The sequence below is a fragment of the Eschrichtius robustus genome, chromosome 13 (genome assembly GCF_028021215.1).
Source record: "Eschrichtius robustus isolate mEscRob2 chromosome 13, mEscRob2.pri, whole genome shotgun sequence".
NCBI classification, from domain to species: domain Eukaryota; kingdom Metazoa; phylum Chordata; class Mammalia; order Artiodactyla; family Eschrichtiidae; genus Eschrichtius; species Eschrichtius robustus.
In genome coordinates, this window is record NC_090836.1 from 93,150,119 (window position 1) to 93,168,200 (window position 18,082).

An 18,082-nucleotide genomic window follows, 5' to 3' on the forward strand; every position below is an offset into this window, starting at 1 on the left:
GATGCAGGGATCTATCAAATCCACAGGCCTGCCTTACTGGGTCCCCAAATTGGGCTCCTAGAAGCCAGTCCTGTGGGCCTGGACTCTACAAGTCTAAGGCTAGAAGCACACAGGGTCTTGCCTCTAAATGGGGAGGGAGAGCTGTGGGAGTGTCCGGACCATGCCGCCATCCTTCACCTCTATCTTCTCCACCCCCTGCCCAACCACCTGTCATACAAAGGCCCTCCTTCCAGGATTCTGAATCTTGGGGGATTATGCTAATCTCCTGGGGAGTTTTTGATCCCACTGCCCAAGCTGCGCCCCAAACCAGCTGGATCAATGTTTCTGGGAGTGGGGCCCAGGCATCAGTAGACATTAAAGCTTCCCAGATGATTCTAACATACAACCGAGGCTGAGAACCACTCCCCCTCCCCCTCAGCAGGGCAGCTGTCCCCAGCTGGACCTCCACCACTGACCACCTGGTCTCCCTCACTATCTTTTTTTCTTACAAATTTATTTATTTATTTATTTATTTTTGGCTGCGTTGGGTCTTTGTTGCTATGCGTGGGCTCTGTCTAGTTGCCGTGCGCGGGCTTCTCATACCAGTGGCTTCTCTTGTTGCGGAGCTCGGGCTCTAGGCACGCGGGCTCAGTAGTTGTGGCTCGTGGGCTCTAGAGCGCAGGCTCAGTAGTTGTGGCGCACGGGCTCAGTTGCTCCGCAGCATGTGGGATCTTCCCAGACCATGGATCAAACCCGCGTCCCCTGCACTGGCAGGTGGATTCTTAACCACTGTGCCACCAGGGAAGTCCCTCCCTCACTATTTCAATTTAAGCTTTCAGCTATGCCCCCAACCCCACACTGTCCCACTGTGGTCCAGCAGGAAGGAATCATCAGAACCCTCCAGGTGGCTGGTGTGTAGCAACTCTATTTTCCAAGCAAAACTGGGACACGGGATCTGGGAGAAATACCCCTGTACTCTTCCAAGGCAGGTAAGTTAGAGGGCACGTTTGGAGTTCTAATTCTGGTTTGGACACACACAAGCTCCATGTGACCTCGGACAAGAAAATGAACCCCACTGCATCTCAGTGTGTTCCTCTGTAAATCGGGCAATGTGATACCACCTCATTGGGGCTGATGCAAAGACACAGTGACAACTGTTAATCAAGTGTCTGACATACAGCAAGTGCCCCCAAAATGGCAGGGGCTTTTATTAATTTATTATAAGGGAGCCAGTCCAATCAGAGTTTACATACCAAATAGAATATCTGGGACAGCTTCACAGTTTATGGGGACAACAAGTGAGGCAGAATATTAGAAATCAGAGCCACCCCAGAAAAATGTGATTACCTATATTTTGTGTAGTGAGCATTGTGACCAAGAGGCAAGATATGGGTTTAGGCCAACGCATGAGCAAGTGGGGGATGGAGAGGAAAGCTCAACTGCACAGAGGTGGGTGGAGTTGGAACCCTGAGTCTCAGGACTCAGTCACTGCACTAAAAACCACTGTCCTCAATATCCTATAATAACCTACAATGGAAAACGATCTGAAAAAGAATATACATATGTATATATCTGAATCACTGTGCTGTACACCTGAAAGTTAACACAACATTGTAAATCACCTATACTTCAATTAAAAATAAATAAATAAAAATTTAAAAACCACTGTTCTTCCTGCCAACAGGGGATGAGACACACCCCTTAAGCCAGAAACCAGAAGAGAACAGGAAGGAACCACAGGGATGAAGTGACCCTAACAATGAATGTATCTGAACATAAACAGAAAAGAGAAAAACAGGCTATCTGCACACTCCCAGTGGACGAGAAGGGGTGATAGAGGCCTGAGGTGTCTGGGGTGGAAAGTGACGATGGAATAAATTCACAGAAGTCTCTGGTGAGGCTCAGTATTAGTTAGCTATGGCTGTGTAACAAATTACCACAAAGCTGGTGGCCTGAAACAGTACTTTATCTCATAGTTTCTGTGGCTCACAGTCTGGCCATGGCTTAGCTGAATCTTCAGCAAAATAGAGACTCACAAGGCTCCAATCAAAAGACCTCCCTGGTGGTGCAGTGGTTAACAATCCACCTGCCAAGGCAGGGGACACGGGTTCAAGCCCTGGTTCAGGAAGACCCCACATGCCGTGGAGCAACTAAGCCCATGCGCCACAACTACTGAGCCTGTGCTCTAGAGCCCGCGAGCCACAACTACTGAGCCTACGTGCTGTGCCACAACTACCAAAGCCCGCGTGCCTAGAGCCCATGCTCCGCCAACAAGAGAAGCCACCACAATGAGAAGCCCGTGCACCACAACTAGAGAAAGCCCGCGTGCAGCAACAAAGACCCAACGCAGCCAAAAATAAATAAATAAATAAATTTATTTAAAAAGAAAAACAAGGCTCCCATCAAGGCATCCCCAGGTGGAGGTTCTCGGGGAGAATCTACCTGTAAGCGTGGGTGCTGGCAGAATTTACTTCCTTGTATCTGCAGGACTGAGGGTCTTACCTTCTTGCTGGTGGCTGGGGGTCACCCTCAGCTCCTCGAAGCCACCCACAGTCCCTTGCCATGTGGGTTTCGCCAACAGCATCAAGCCAGCAAGGAGAGCCCCTACAGCAAGTCAGCCAGCAAATGCAATTACAGGAGTCACATCCCATCATCTTTGCTATATTCCATTGGTGAGGCGAGTCACAAGTTCTGCCCACTCACACCCAAGTGGACGGGATTACACAAGGGCATGAACATCAGGACGTGGAGGTCACAGGGTACCACTTTTTTTTCGCTGTGGTAAAATATACATAACCAAATGTACCATTTTTAAGTGTACAGTTTAGTGGCATTAAGTACATTGACACTGTTGTGCAACCACGACCACTATCCATCTCCAGAACTCTTTTCATCTTCCCAAACCGAAACTCCGTACCCATGAAACACTAACTCCCCAGGCCCTGGTCACCTCCACTCTACTTTCTGTCTCTATGAATCTGACTACTCTAGGTACCTTATATGAGTGGAATCATAATTATCTGTCCTTTGTGACTGGCTTATTTCACTTGGCATGATGTCTTCAAGGTTCATCCATGATGGCTCATGTGTCAGAAAATCCTTGTTTTTAAGGCCAAGTAACATTCATTGTATGGATATAACCGCACTGTGTTTTTCCGTTCATCCATCGATGGACATCTGGGTTGCTTTCATTTGGCTATTGTTAACACTGGTGTAAACCTGGATGTTCAAATACCCATTCAAATCCCTACTTTCGATTCTTTGGGGTATATACCCAGAAGCAGAATTCCCGGATCACATGGTACTACAGACACTGTTGAGGCCCACGTGTACCTATACTGAATCAGGTTGGCTTGAGAGCCTCTTAAGACTTCAAGGAGCAGAGGAAGAGTAAAGGGTGCCCAAGTACCTGAGAGCAATGTAACACTACCAGCACCACCGGTCCTTCAGTGATGCCACTGCCTCACTAGGATGTGCAAACATATCAGTGTTTGCAGTGCCCCACCTACAGGATACCAGGGACACTGCCCACCCCCAATACCGATCCTTAGTTTGCTTCTGACTTTTGCTATCACTCTACATTTGAAAGGAGTCTTTTTCTGTTCCATTGTTTGAGTTTTCTATAATTAGATAGATAAGCTCACAGGGAAAGCAAGAGTCTCTCAAAGCACCGGCCCTAGGGCCGACTGTGGAAGCAACATGCCAGAGCCCCTTCCCTGCCAACCAGAGCTGCCAGCGGCATTCCAGCAGAGGTCCTCAAGGGAGGAAACTTGGGATCAGAAAAGACTTGGAGCTTCTTTTTCCAGCCATCTCCCCAGTCTTGGGCATCGTGGAGTTCTCTGGCCACACCTTTGCAGGTGTGGGGCAGCTCTGCAGGCAGGCGTCCAGTCCTTTGATATGCTCCCTGGAGTCTTCCAGCCCCCGTCCCCCAAAACCCAGGAAGAAGCCAAAATGAAAGCTTAGGTTGACTCAGTCACAACTGCTTAATGAGACAAACCCATCTTTGCAAAACAGCTGGCCACCACGACCCAAACACGCTTCAGCCTTTAAATCAAGCACATTCTTTTGGAAAACCTCCCACGTCTACTCCTCCGTTCTTATTTTTGCTTACCCCAAAAGCTGCCACCGGCAAACTCACACTGGTGGTTCAGGAAAACAAAGTCCCAGGGATCTATTATTACGGGCAGAATGAGGGGTTCCTTCCTGCTGTCCCAAAGTAGCACCAGATGAAAGAGGGAAGCAGGCCGGGTCTGGACAGCCATGGAGCCACCCCGTCTCTATCTAGGGTAGGAGTTGCGATAGTGGTGTGATGGGAAAACGCAAGGGCAGCAAAGAAGGCCTTATCTCCATCCGTCCCATCTCAGCCAGTGAAGGTGAAATCGGAGGGGGAATGCCAATGAGGACGCCGGATCTCCAGACAGCCAAAATGTGGCGCTTTATTTTGGAGTCTAAGTGACTGCAAACAAGCCATTATCAAACCTCTTCAGGGACAAAACTCCGTGTTGAAGGGGACAAATAAAAATAAGTACATTAAGCACAATAAATCACACAGACCTGTCGCTGAGACCCATTATCCCTGGGGGATTACGGGACTGTTTTCCTCCCTGCCTTTCAGCTCTTGGTTCCTGGTTTTCCCATCATTGTTTTAATATTGCAGCCATTACTCTCTGTGCCACGAAGAGCCTGCTGTTTCTCTGTAGTTCTGGGTGGCAAGGGCATAATTTGTTTTATGATTTGCTTGGGAGGGTAGCTGTTTTATATTCATCTTTAAAAGATATATTTGATAATCGCAGCAATGAGACCCCGCTTAAAAAACAAGACCCAGGCTGGCATTCCTTTCAGCATCAATGTGGTCACGGCTGCAACAATCCGAAAGATACCGAACCATTACCAGGAGGGCTGCGCTGTTTCTTCAGGGGCCCACATGCCCAATAACGGCCTTAGTCATGTTTAAAGAGTCACTGAATCATGTGGCAGGCAGCCTGGGCTGGAGGGAGACAGTCAGGGGTTGGAACTCAGGGGGCCTGGGTTTTACCATTAAGTTGGTGTGACCTGGGGCAGGTCCTCTGACCTCCTGGGCTGAACTGTCCCATCTGCCCAAACAAACCAGTTGGTCCACATGCCTCTCTGGAGCCGGAAGATTTCTGCATTTCTCAAAGATGCAGAGGGAGTGGGCGGAGCTTTAAGCCAGATAATAATACTTTTCTTTCCACCTCTCTCTCAACAAGATCATTACAAGATTCATCTTAAAATAAAAACCAACCCATTATGCAAGATGTCCATTATGACATCTTCCCCCAGTGCCCTCTTCTCCGATCCATGTAGAAATCTTCCCTCCTGCCCCTCATCCCTCGAGTTGTCTTCCAGGACAGTGCATTCTAAACACTGTAACCAAGTCCTCTCCCAGTGTTGTCTACCAGGAAGTGGATGGAAGGATGGGAACCCAAGGACAGAATGTGCTGGGCCAGATGTCCACAGGGGACCCGTTTGCGCTCTTCCCCATCAGAAGTGAGCAGGGCAACAAATCCCCTCAGCTCTTCTGCAAGATGCCTGTGGACTCCTGCGTGCGGCACGGAGACACCAATAGTCCTTTCAGGCGTCCCCATGTCAATTACCACACTGAAATCCCGCCATGGAAAGACCACTTCTCGCGCTGTAACGCTTCCAAGCACCGCACTGCGCGAGGCTGCCATATAACAAAACTGATCCCAGAACTTCATGGCCCATCCGAGAGGCACAGACATATAAACCCACCTGATGCAGCCCAACTCTCAAAATACTCTATAAAGGGGTCAAATTCAGAAAAGGCAAAAAAAAAAAAAAAAAGGTTACAAGCTCTCCTGTGTCAGATTTGGAGCTGGGTTTTATGGACATCAAAGCCTGCCGAGTGGCCTCTCGGGAGTGGAATAAAGAGGATTCCTTCTGACAAAGTGACGCCTCTCTGGCTTTGCAAAATTTGGTGTAACAACCCAATAAATACCAAATGGAGTTTGATATACGGTAGCTTTTAGCCCAGGATGCCGGGGGCAGGTGGCAGAGGAGGTAGGTTTGCCTGCAAACAGGATGGCGATCTGGGAGACAAGCGAACCCAGTCACAATGAACCAGGCCACCCAGAGTGAGAGCTCCACGCAGGCAGGGCCCTCGCCCTCCTCCCCACCGCAGAGCCCAGCACAGTGCCTGGCACACAGCAGATGACTGACAACTGCATGTTCACTGAAGGAGTGAACCAAGGACTGAAACAGAGGCAAGTGGCATCCATGACCCGCAGCCCCTAAAAACTCTGAACCAGTTGATGGGGAGAGAGCTAAGAGCTAGCCAACAAAGTGAGACTTCTGCAGAGCTTTGAGCATCTCAAAGAAAACATCTACACGTACATATACTCTGACAGCAACACATGACTGTGCTGTATGTAAAAGGCATTGAAGACGCCAAATCCTTTAAATGTCAGTGTGAGGGTTTTGAGGGTTGTTTTGGGTCTGTTTGTTTTGTCGCTTTTTTACTCACCACTGCAAGTTATTAGGAGCAGGCAAAAGAGAAGCATATTCTGAAAACATTCTTAGCCTCTGCCCCAGTGAACCTCTTCTGAATATCAAAATACAACTCATGAAAAGAAACCAATAAAGCTACTACACATTCCCATGCTCTCAGGAGTTGGGATTCAGGAGTTGGGACAGATATCTCAGGATTTACATCGAAATTGTACTGTGGAACAGCAGCGAGTGGCCAGCAAGTCAGGACGATGCAGCCACAGACTCTGAGGGGCCACAGCTCCAACCTCTGGGTGGCACTTCCCCTGCAAATCTTGCCAACTTGCAAGTTGCTCCACGTTTCCACCGAACACACAGCCCAGGTCACACCACCCCAAAGGACTTCCAATTGAAAAACTGCACGGGGGGCTTCCCTGGTGGTCCAGCGGTTAAGACTCCACGCTTCCAATGCAGGTGGCGTGGGTTCAATCCCTGGTCGGGGAACTAAGATCCCACATGCCACGCGGCACGGCCAAAAGAGAAAGAAAAACTGCATAGAATATGTCATGTATTAGGTCCAAATGCTCCCTAGATACCATATACGGGAATAAGAGACATGTAACATCCCATTGGGCATTCTGCCATCACCCAGGGGATATATTTTCTAGGGTGCTTTCTCTTATGATTGTGTTTGAACCTTAGGCTGAAGGTGGACCTTGTTTTCTGGAGGAGGAAAAATAAAGCTAGGAGAGTTATGAGTTGAATTGTGTTCCCCAAGAAAGAAATGCTGAAGTTCTAATCTCCAGGACCTCAGAAGGTGACCATATTTGGAAATAGGGTCTTTACAGAGGATTCAAGTTAAAATGAGGTCACTGGACTGAGCCCTAACCCCATAGGACTGGTGTCCTTATAAAAGGGGGAAATTTGGACACAGGGACACACACAGAGGGAAGACGATGTGAAGACACACAGTGAGAAGACAGCCATGTGACTGCAGTGACGCATCTCTAAGCCCAGGGTCGTCAAGGACTGTCAGCAAACACCAGAAGTTAGAAGAGGCAAGAAACGATTCTCTCCCAGAGCCAACAGAGAGACCATGGCCCTGCTGACACCTGAGACAGCTTGATTTTAGACTTCTAGCCTCCAGAACTGTAAAACATTCCACTTGTTTTAAGTGCCCCAGTTTGTGGCACTTTGTTACAGCAGCCATACGTAGCCAATACAGAGTAGGTAAGTGCCTTATCCAGGGTGAGCTAGCAAACAACATTTTGCTTGGTCAAAACTTCTTGCTCCTGGGTCCTATACTCTCCGAGACTGGCACTTGCTTTCAATAAAGACAATCTCCAAATCAGTTACCACCGCCCACACTGGCCTATGAAGGAGTGATACTATGCGGATGGATTTTTCAAAAGCTCATCGTCCTCCCAGGTAACACATGTGCACTTCAACCACGTCCTGTAGCAGCTTGCTTTCCAAACTCTTAAGTTTTGGTATTTCTGGATTGTAGGTAAGCAAAATTCAGTTGGGAGATTTTTGGGGTTTTGACATGAAAAGACTACCATTTGACAAGCTGCTACCTATTCCCCACTTCCTTTCGGCTGTGATATTCCACTACAAACATCGACAGACCAGACAATGAACACACAAGCCATATTAAAACAATAATTAACGCCGGGAAGAGAACAGTGACAACTGCTTAGCAGAGGAGAATAACGGACAGGTTTGTCATCTGAGGCGCTTAAAAAGGATGAGCCTTGGGTGTGAATGGAAAGCAATTTCTAATGCAACGGTGGCCCTTTAGTGACTTGGATCAAAGTGACTCATTAACCCCCTCGCTTGCAAACTTTGTTCCCTAAGACACAGAAGCTAGGGTGACAAGATTCTCTTTCGCTCACACCAGCCCTGGCACAAAGAGAGCCCGGCAGAGCTCTCAGCCACATCATCCACTGCTCCAGTGGAAACAGGAAGAATCCTGCCTTCAGGCAGCTGCCTACCCGACACTCCCCCAAAAGTCCTAAAACTCATTTCACAACCAGAGTGCACCCTTCGGGGATTCAGGAAAGTTGTTACTGCAGTAACAGCGGCAGCACTGAGCTTAAGGACGAGAACGGTCCAGATTCCCACTCCCCAATCCCAAGCATCTTTGACAAACGCACACCACCAGCGCTCATCTCTACACTGTCTTCTCTCTACTCCTACTGAAGGGAAAAGTATACCCAAACAGCAAACTGCATCAAACTTACCATCCCTGAAACCGTTGAGCTTGCATTTGCACAGGTGAACCTGTTACTAACTTGGGTTTTTAACAAGATATGGGTATTAATATTATTTTTCAAAATATAACCCATTCACAGAGTTAAAATAACAGATTTGTTACAGACTGAACCATACTGCCCCCCAAATTCATATGCTGAAGCCTTAACCCCCAGGACCTCAGAATGTGACTGTATTTGGAGAAAGGGTCTTTTAAGAGATGATTACTGTTGAATGAGGTCGTGAAGGTGGGCCCTAATCCAGTATGACTGGTGTAAGAAGAGGAGATTAGGACACAGATACGTACAGAGGAAAGACCATGTGAAGACACAGGGAGAAGACGGCCATCTGCAAACCAAAGAGAGAGGCCTCAGGACAAACAACGCTGCCAACAATTTCATCTGGGACTTCTAGCCTCTTGAACGGTGAGAAAATAAATTTCTCTTGTTTAAGCCACCCCGTCCCTAGTACTTTGCTATGGCAGCCCTAGCAAACTAACACAGATGGAGTTCCATAATTTTTAATTTCTTTTTCTTAATCGCATAACTAATGGCTTTTTAAAAAAAAGAAATCACAAAATACATTAAGTCAGGGATTTTTGGCACTGCTTTAAGAGTCTTGAAATTACCAAAGCAGGCAACAGACGGTATCACTAATGTCATTTTGTCAATGGGCAGATGGGTATCATAAAGGTAAAAGTGTTGGCTGGTAGTGCATGGAAGGGAAGAAGCATACCCAGGAGAGTGAAAGGGTTTTAGAGAAGACACCAGTAGTCCATTTGATCTTCAAGGTCTTCAGGTTAATCTTCCTACTGAACATGCTGGGATTTTCTGTTTGCCCAGCTTCTCTTCAGGAAGCCCCCTTCTCCTCTCCCCAAGCAATTTGAATAGGACGGACCCCACCTCCCCTGACCAGGTTCAAGGATGTGACCTTGGCCCTTCCAACCAGATCATGACCGGGACTTTCACCAGATCTACTGGGAAAAAAATTCTCTCCTTCAGCTGTGATGGTGAGATGGGTAGGATGTAAGCCTGTGGCTCCTGAGGACCATCCCTGCCACCTCACAGGGACATTCTGCCTGAGAATGATGCCAGTACAGAAGAGAGCAGAGCCAAGAGACAAAGCAAGGACTTCAGGATGACATTTGAGGACCTGGATCCAGCACTACCTGAAGCTGCCCTTTTTTTTCCAGTTACTGAAGCAGATAAAGTCCATTTCTTTTTCTTTAATGTCGGTGTGAATTGGGTTTCTATCAGTTATGTCTGAAACAGTCCTTGCTGAGCCACTAAGGCACTCTGGTATACAAGATCACACGTCTAACTACATATATAAAAGTTTCAACAAAATTTAAACTATGCTTACATTTTATTGAAATTCCCTATAATTTCAAGGGTGCTTAATCAGGAGTGGAATGATGGAGCCTTAGGAGACACTGACGCCCCTGAAATTCTATGAAAAAATAATATTTTGGTGCATAAGAGTCTGTGGCAGAAAACAACTTCAGAATTTCCACTCTGAACTTCAGTATCTTAGGGGGAAGTATAGTACAATTATCTTCAAGCTTTTTTTAATTCTGAAATTTGAAAACCTTGCCTATTTTTAGGCTGACGTCTAAAGTTTTCATCATAAACTGAATACCTTCTAAGAATAGAATTTCCAACATATTGTAAACATGAGCATTTTAAAATAAAACTTCCACATCATATTTTTTAAACAGAGTCTAACAATCTGATACCCATCATTCATTTTAAAAAGTTAAAAGCAAGTTATTTCTTAAGATCTGAAAATTTTATATCATTCCTTAGCATAAGAAAGGGACCCCACATGCCCTGTTTCTAGCACCAAGTTTAAACAAGTAAAAAAGAATGTGGAAAGGGTCAGCCTTGTAAAAGTGCCTTGATTAGAAGGTTCCCACACACCAATTTCATAGTTCCTTTGTTCAGTGCCTCTTAAGGTTTTTATACTCAGAGCAACGCACGTGTTGGGCAAGAGATGTGCTTTTATAAAATAGCGACAAATGACTGTGAAAAGGGGTGGTCTCAGTCCAATCAATTTCAAGAAAGGGTCCATATATGAGGTCGAAAATCTGGAACTTGATTCCCTTAAAACTATCCACACCTGCAATACTCCGCAAAAGGCTTCTGTATCACCAGGGTTATGTATATTCCAGTGCTGAGACACCTGGGCTAGTGGATCATGGGTCAGAGATTAAGAGGAAATTATTCTGGAGATAGAACTGAGTTTCCGTCTCTGGCTTTACCACGTGGGCAAATAACCTCTGTGCACCTCAGTTTCCTCACCCATAAAATGAAACTGCAGCTCAGAGGGCTGTAGGATCAAAAAGCACCCTGCATGTCAAGCACATCTCAGAAGCACATAAGAAGCAACTGATAAATGGGAGCTATCTTTGTGACCACCCATTATTATTGTTACTGTTATTTTAAATACCGCTCATCACAACTTGCCAAGAGTCCTTTCCTATACCCTTCACTGGCTCTCATCCACCTTACCTGTTGGAGCCCAAATCCCAGTGAGAGTAGACAGCAAGGTGGACCAAAAGCTCCTGAAAAATGGCCCTGGGTGATTAGTGGGCAAGCGTTTGCCTTTACCTTCAGGGCTTCTGTGAACTTTCTGAGACCTCTGGACAAGGCTGAACAGAGAAAGTCGGTGTTCCCCCGCCTCATCCCCGGGAGCTGTCTTCTTATTTTACCAAGCACAACCACCAGAAAGGGGAGAGGGAGAAACAGTGGAGAGGCTCTAAATACAAACATCAATTACAACAGCTAACACGTATGGAGTGCTTTCTGTGTACCAGCTCCTGTCCCAAGCATTACACACACATTAACAGATTTAATGAGCTCAAAAATGCTATGTCAACAGGAGTTATGGATAAACCCGAGCGGAACGAAAAGGAAAATGTCAGAAAGTACGAGCCAGAGAAAGCATCCTTTGGTGTGCATTAGGTCAGACCACCGCAGGAAAAGCGAAGGGCTTCCTGAACCATGTAACCAGTGCCCATGCCAAGCGCAGGTTCATAAGGCACGGTACCTGGATCACACGAACCGTCTGATATGCCCAGGGTTCATCTATCACTCCTCCGTGATTCACTAAGCAAACCTATTCATGCAGCACCAATGCCTGGCTTACAAGGGCAGTGTAATAAAAACCCAAATGGACCTCACAAATACCAGAGGCAATAATAAATATCCAACATAAACACGTGCTTATCCAGCAAAGAGTCTTTGGGCGCTGATGCTGAGCTTCTGCACAAATTCATCCAGTCCTCCCTAGCCACTCCCCGTCACTATTTGATAATTTCTCAATCAATAATAATTGCAATACTGCAATGGGGTCTCTAGGAATGTGGAGTGGTATTAAGCCTAGTAAACAGGCACCACAGTCAAAGCCTCCATCAGTATCTAGGGATCAACACCGTGGCCAGAAAAAAGAAAACACTTGAGGATAAGGCCTTCAATCAAACACTTGAAGAAAGGATGTGTTTTAGATTGTCTGACGATGATTCCATCAGGGTTTAAAAAGCCTAAGAGGAGGGCTTCCCTGGTGGCGCAGTGGTTAAGAATCCGCCTACCAGTGCAGGGGACACGGGTTCGAGCCCTGGTCCGGGAAGATCCCACATGCCGTGGAGCAACTAAGCCCATGCTGTGCCACAACTACTGAGCCTGCGCTCTAGAGCCCACGAGCCAAAACTACTGGGCCCAGGTGCCTAGAGCCCGTGCTCTGCAACAAGAGAAGCCAACGCAATGAGAAGCCCGCGCACTGCAACGAAGAATAGCCCCCGCTCTCAGCAACTAGAGAAAGCCCACGACGAGCAGCAACAAAGACCCAACGCAGCCAAAAATAACTGAAAATAAATTTGTAAAAAAAAAAAAAAGCCTAAGAGGAGAGGAACGAGGAGGCTGAAGATCTGAGAAAATGGAAAAAGCAGAGAAACGCAGCAAGGAAATAGCAGGAAAGGCAGCAAAGGCACCTCCTCCTCCGCCCCCTCTTCCCCCTCCTCCCCCTCCTCTTCCTCCACCACCTCCTCCTCCTCCCCCTCCTCCGCCTCCCCCCTCCTCCTCCCCCCTCCTCCCCCTCCCCCTCCTTCTCCACCTCCTCCACCACCTGCACCACATTCCTTGAAGGCCTCAATGGGCCCCAGGGATGGCCCACAACCATCTGGTCATCAGCAAGGGGGCATGCATTCTTTAGATTCAGGAATACCCCTGCAGTACAGCATAATACTCAAGGTTCAACTAGAAAAGGTTACATTATGCCTGACAGCAAATTCAGTGCAATCCAAAATCACCACCACCACCATCCACCACTTACAGGGTAGACAGCATGGTCCAGGCAGACGGTAAAACACTGAAGATTCCCCAGAGCCATGAGATGCAGTCTTTACTGAAGGGCTCCCACAATCCGGGCAAGCCAGCCATCTGGAAGCTCGGGAAACATGGTGCAGAAAAGCACAGCAGGAGAAGCCAGTCCAAGGACAGATACAGTTCAGCGCCCAGTATCAGGACAAGCTTGAAGGAAAGACCGCCTGAACTGTGTTTTGAAGGAAAAACAGAAGCATCCCAAGCAAATAAAGAGGGAAAGAGCTTATCAGCCAGAAGGAGAGGTAGGTGCACAGCTTGGCAGATTTGGGGGAAAATAAGCAGTAAAGAAGGAAAATAATGAGTTGGGGATTGGTGGGTGGTAATGTGGGGTTGGCAAGAGAAGATGAGGCTGCAGAGAGAGGCAGGGCCCAGTTCACAACAAGCTTTGTGTGTCCTGATAAGAAAGATGGATGTTTTCCAGTGGCTGAGAGTGAGCCAGTGAGGGTAAATACACAGAACATCCTAGAAAAGCCCTCGTTCTTTAAAGATTCAAAATAAAGACTCCCTATAAGGAACTGGACTATCCTATTTGAAAAATTCTGTTATCCAGAATGGCTTACTCCACATTTCTGAAAAGTGCGTACTGTAATCTCTCAGCAAGGCCCTCCTCAGGCAGAGACACACCACCAGTCACGGGAAGCATGGCCCAGCTTCACTTTTAAGGTGGATCCGGAGCCCACATGTCAGAGTTCCAATAATTTCGCTCTCGGCCCTCCACCGCTGCTTTAGGAACCACTCATGAGAAAAAGAAAAATATTCTACATTCTACCCCTTATTGGGTGTCATCCTAGACTAGGTAAAAAGGTTGTTCTATCACCCTGGGCTCATCTGAACAAACCCCCAATAAGAGAGGCTGCGGAGAGGACATTTTCAGCCCAGGCCCATCCCCACGCCCAGCCCAGCCAAGGGAGAAAGTGCCATTCTAAGAACTACTGCTACTGTCACAAGCAGTCTTTATTCCAGTGAGGCCGCTTTCCAGTGGGCAATGAAAACCATCTCGGACTTTAGTACCAGTGATTGGGATCAGAGGAAATCCCAAAGCTTCCCTCTGTTTCCATCCGCCTGTACCAGTTCTAGCTCAGTGGCCTTTAGAACTAACTTCATATCCGAACTAGTACAAAAGCCTGTTCAGCGACCTCCCAGCTATCTTCTCTCCCCACTCCAGTCTGGCCCCGATACTGCCACTAGGTTCATCTTCCTAAAACAGAGCTTTGCGTACACCATCTTCCCGATCAAAAGTCGCCCTGCCTTCCAAAAGCCCACGGCCCCAGTCTAGCTTGCCAACTTCATCTCCAGCTCCTCGCTAATGGAAACCCAAGCTGACTTACTTTATAACCCCAAAATTCATATTTGTGCATTCGTCAACCTAAGCTGGCTGCTCTACCTCCCTTTAACTCTTCCATTCAAATCTTAATCATCCTGGGTCCAAGGACCCAAGGCAAATCCTACCTCCACTGCCTTTAAGCAGCTAAAGTAAACTCCCGCCTCTGATTTCCCATCAACTTTGGGTTCCAATAATCCACAACCATTCACCGCACTGCCACATCATTCCTATTGTTGCTCTGAACTGTTCACTTGAATCTTTTTTTTTTTTTTAAAGATAGTAGTCATCTTTTTTCTTTTTTAAATTTATTTATTTATTTATTTATTTTTGGCTGTGTTGGGTCTTCGTTTCTGTGAGAGGGCTTTCTCTAGTTGTGGCAAGCGGGGGCCACTCTTCATTGCGGTGCGCGGGTCTCTCACTATCGCGGCCTCTCTTTGTTGCGGAGCACAGGCTCCAGACATGCAGGCTCAGTAGTTGTGGCTCACGGGCTCAGTTGCTCCGCGGCATGTGGGATCTTCCCAGACCAGGGCTCGAACCCGTGTGCCCTGCACTGGCAGGCAGATTCGCAACCACTGCGCCACCAGGGAAGCCCCTGAATCTTCTATTGTTGTTTAACTTCTCACACATGTTTTTTTCCCCAATCTCTCTAACTATGTTGCTTGAGGGCAAGGACAGAAGGCTTTCCATTTAATTGAATAAATGTTTATTGAAGGATTCCTAAGTGCTAGAAGTGTAGCCGGATGGGTGAACCCAGTCCCAGTGCTTTCAGGCACTTACACACAAGGAAAAGAAGAGGGAAAGTATACAGATATTGACAATGCCAAGTAGAAGGGAACAAGCATGGCCTCTGGGGTGTTTTAGGTGATGCTTCCTCTCACTCTATCCTTCCAGCTCCTATTCACTGAGACCCAATCTAATACTTTCTCCTTCTTTGACTCCCTCAAGCGTAATGCTACCAAGACACAGTGCCCACTGCCCTGTCCACGTCTTTATTAGTATTTACCTCCCTCACCAAGACGAGGCTACTAGATGACGCAGGCAGGTGATTTCCTCACCTCCCTGTTCCTGATGTCAAGCCGACACCTCTCAGAGCAGGAGTTTCATGAATGCTGGCTGATGAGTGAATGTTGGCTTAGTAGATGTTAACCAATGCCATCAAGGAGACAGAGTGTACAGGGCCTGTAGGCAGGAAGCAGACATTCTGACTAGAGGCCAGGTCGGCACAGAGACAGCAGACAGAGGAGTCAGAACAGCTGTGAGTCAAGTTCTGGCTCCACGCTCCACAGCTGTGTGACCTGGGCAAGCCTCAGCTTCCATATCTGGAAAATGGGAGAGTAAGACCACCCACCTCGTAGGGTTACCATAAAGATGAAATGACACAAAATGATCAAACAGAAGAGTGCCTGGCACAAAAGCAGAGCACGAAGAACGTGTGTGAGGAAAAGACTGAAGTCGAGTATGCTGGATGGAAGGGCAGGGAGCAGAGGACAGACACCCAGAAAGTAGGGGGTGTGACAAGGCAGAGCCTTGGGCCACATAAGGTGGTCAGGAAGCAGGGGCTCTGGATCTGCCTCCCCACTGGATAATTCTCTCGACCTCCCCAGCCATAGTTTCCAGAGCTGTGAAATGAAGGTCGAGCGGGCTCAAGGGTCTCCTGCAGCCCCGGAGCTGTCTCAACATCACAGATCTGCCTTCCACTTATGGAGGAGGCATCCATAAGTACTTACAAAGCCCAGGTGGGAAGGATTCGCACCAACAGAGAAGGGGGAGAAGACGCCAAGATGGCAGAGAGGAGAGTCCTTCCTACTGGATGAAAAGCACTCGAGTCCCCCCTGTTTTCTCGGGCCCACTTCGTCCTCTGAACGTGGGAGCCCTGGCCCGATCCACATCTAAGTCACTGCACATTCATCACCAGCGCCGGAAAGATCATCGCCCACAATCCATCCTAAGGTATTTAAGACGCTTTTCAAGGCGCCCTGACATGCACACACGAACAAGCGCTAGAGCCTGCTCACTCCTCCCAGGCCAGATAAGTCAAAATCCCTACAAACTCAGAGGAAAGGAAACACACGCCGCATTCCACGATTGTACTCTCCTTGCCTTTTTACAAAGCCGTCAATGTCTGAACCACAACAATGAATCCCTAAGAGAATTCATTTCGCTGATCTGAAATGTCCTTCACATTTTTAAAATAACAGCTTTCGGGAGAGGTCTGAAGGAGTCCGAGGCTGTGAGTCTGCTGGTATCCACTCACCTCTCCCTCCCCATCACCCCCGGAGCTGGAAACACAACTCGGAACGCAAATCATTCTGTGTGGACACAACTGTTTATTCAGTGCAGACCTACTAAGCACCAGGCACCGTGCCTGGAAGCGAGAAAAGCCCCATCCTGCTTACCACTTGGGTTGCGCCTCTCTTGGCTCCCCAGACAAGCACAAAATACCATTCCCTTCCCGGATGAGAGCTGACATCAGTCGAGGAGGCTGGTACACAAACAGTGTTGGCAGATTAAGGACCTACGCAAATGTTCTGGAAACAAAAGCGGGGAGGGGATGGTTCCCAGTTAGCCACAAAAATGTTAACCTTAATAATAACAAACATGTGTTTAATGCATCAAGGCAGTCTCTAATCACAGAATAACACTAAAGAGTCCACATGATTGGCTACTGATTTTAAATTAAAAAGAAAAAAGAAAAAAGAGGAAGAATGAAATCCCCGCATACCTGTGTTCTGCTGTAAATTCCCCTAAATTCTAATGCTACCGTGGAGAGCTGGAAAGATTAGGAAGTCCTTTCTTCCCAATTGGCCTGGGTACGTCAAAAAAGGACTCTGTTAAGAGCAAGCCTTGCCCAGTAGCCAGGGCTCCATCTCCATGTGCGTTTGCTGCGCGTCCAAAGCACAGCCCCATAATGCGACGAAAGAGGCTAAAATCATGGGTGAGGCTGCACTTCCCATTCTAGCCCCAGTCTGTGATTATCTACCACTCCAGATTACCCAAAATTACCTCTGGAGCCTTAAACGCCCTACATTTTCTTTCATTCCTAGAACCAATTCTTTTTTGGAAACTTTCACAAGGGATGAAGGAACAAAAAAACCAAAAGCCCTAGATATTTCGTGAGCGAGCACAATTTCGAGGGTTTTTTCTGTAAATATCTCATGCATATTGCCGCTACCATATACTTAGGCAGAACAAAATTAATTCCATGTCTGTGAAACTAGGAAAACTCAGAATCCTGGAAACGCTTACCTGATTTCCTTTTTAAGCCACTTCTGTTCCTGATATATCCTTAGAGGCAGAATATGAGGGTGATTGAGGAACTCATGCAGGTAGTAGTTATGACTGCAATCTCCAGGATGAACAGTTTAAACCAGAAACCTGCCCCCAGTAAGTAAGTGAGCAAAGTAACACCATGTGGTCTGTCAGTGGTTACAAAGTTTATGTAACTACTGTCCTTCTTTCCGTAACACAGTTCAATATTAGGCTCCTTGGCAGGTGAACCTGGTGAGTTATTTGTTAAAACACGGAAAAGTTTATATTTGAAAAACCCTTGGTTTTCTGTAACAGGTAAGGCTCCCAAAGCATCCATCATGATTGTGTTAATCAAATAACCTGAAATACAATTAAGGGACTAGCTAATAAAAAGATGCTTGCTGTGAATCCTTTTTGTAAAATAAAAATC

The 18,082-nt window shown here is 47.2% G+C and overlaps 1 protein-coding gene across 3 annotated transcripts in view; it reads right to left on the reverse strand.

Annotated features, from left to right (window-relative positions):
- LARGE1 (LARGE xylosyl- and glucuronyltransferase 1) overlaps window positions 1-18,082 on the reverse strand; it is a 603,452-nt gene that overhangs the window by 578,904 nt on the left and 6,466 nt on the right. Inside the window, exon 1 of one of the 3 annotated variants that reach the window (XM_068561741.1) lies at window positions 16,800-16,896. The exons of the other annotated variants lie outside the window; for them this stretch is intronic. The gene's annotated coding sequence lies outside the window, so the exon portion shown is untranslated. Of the gene's footprint in view, window positions 1-16,799; window positions 16,897-18,082 lie in introns of those variants that run through there. 3 annotated transcript variants of the gene reach the window in all.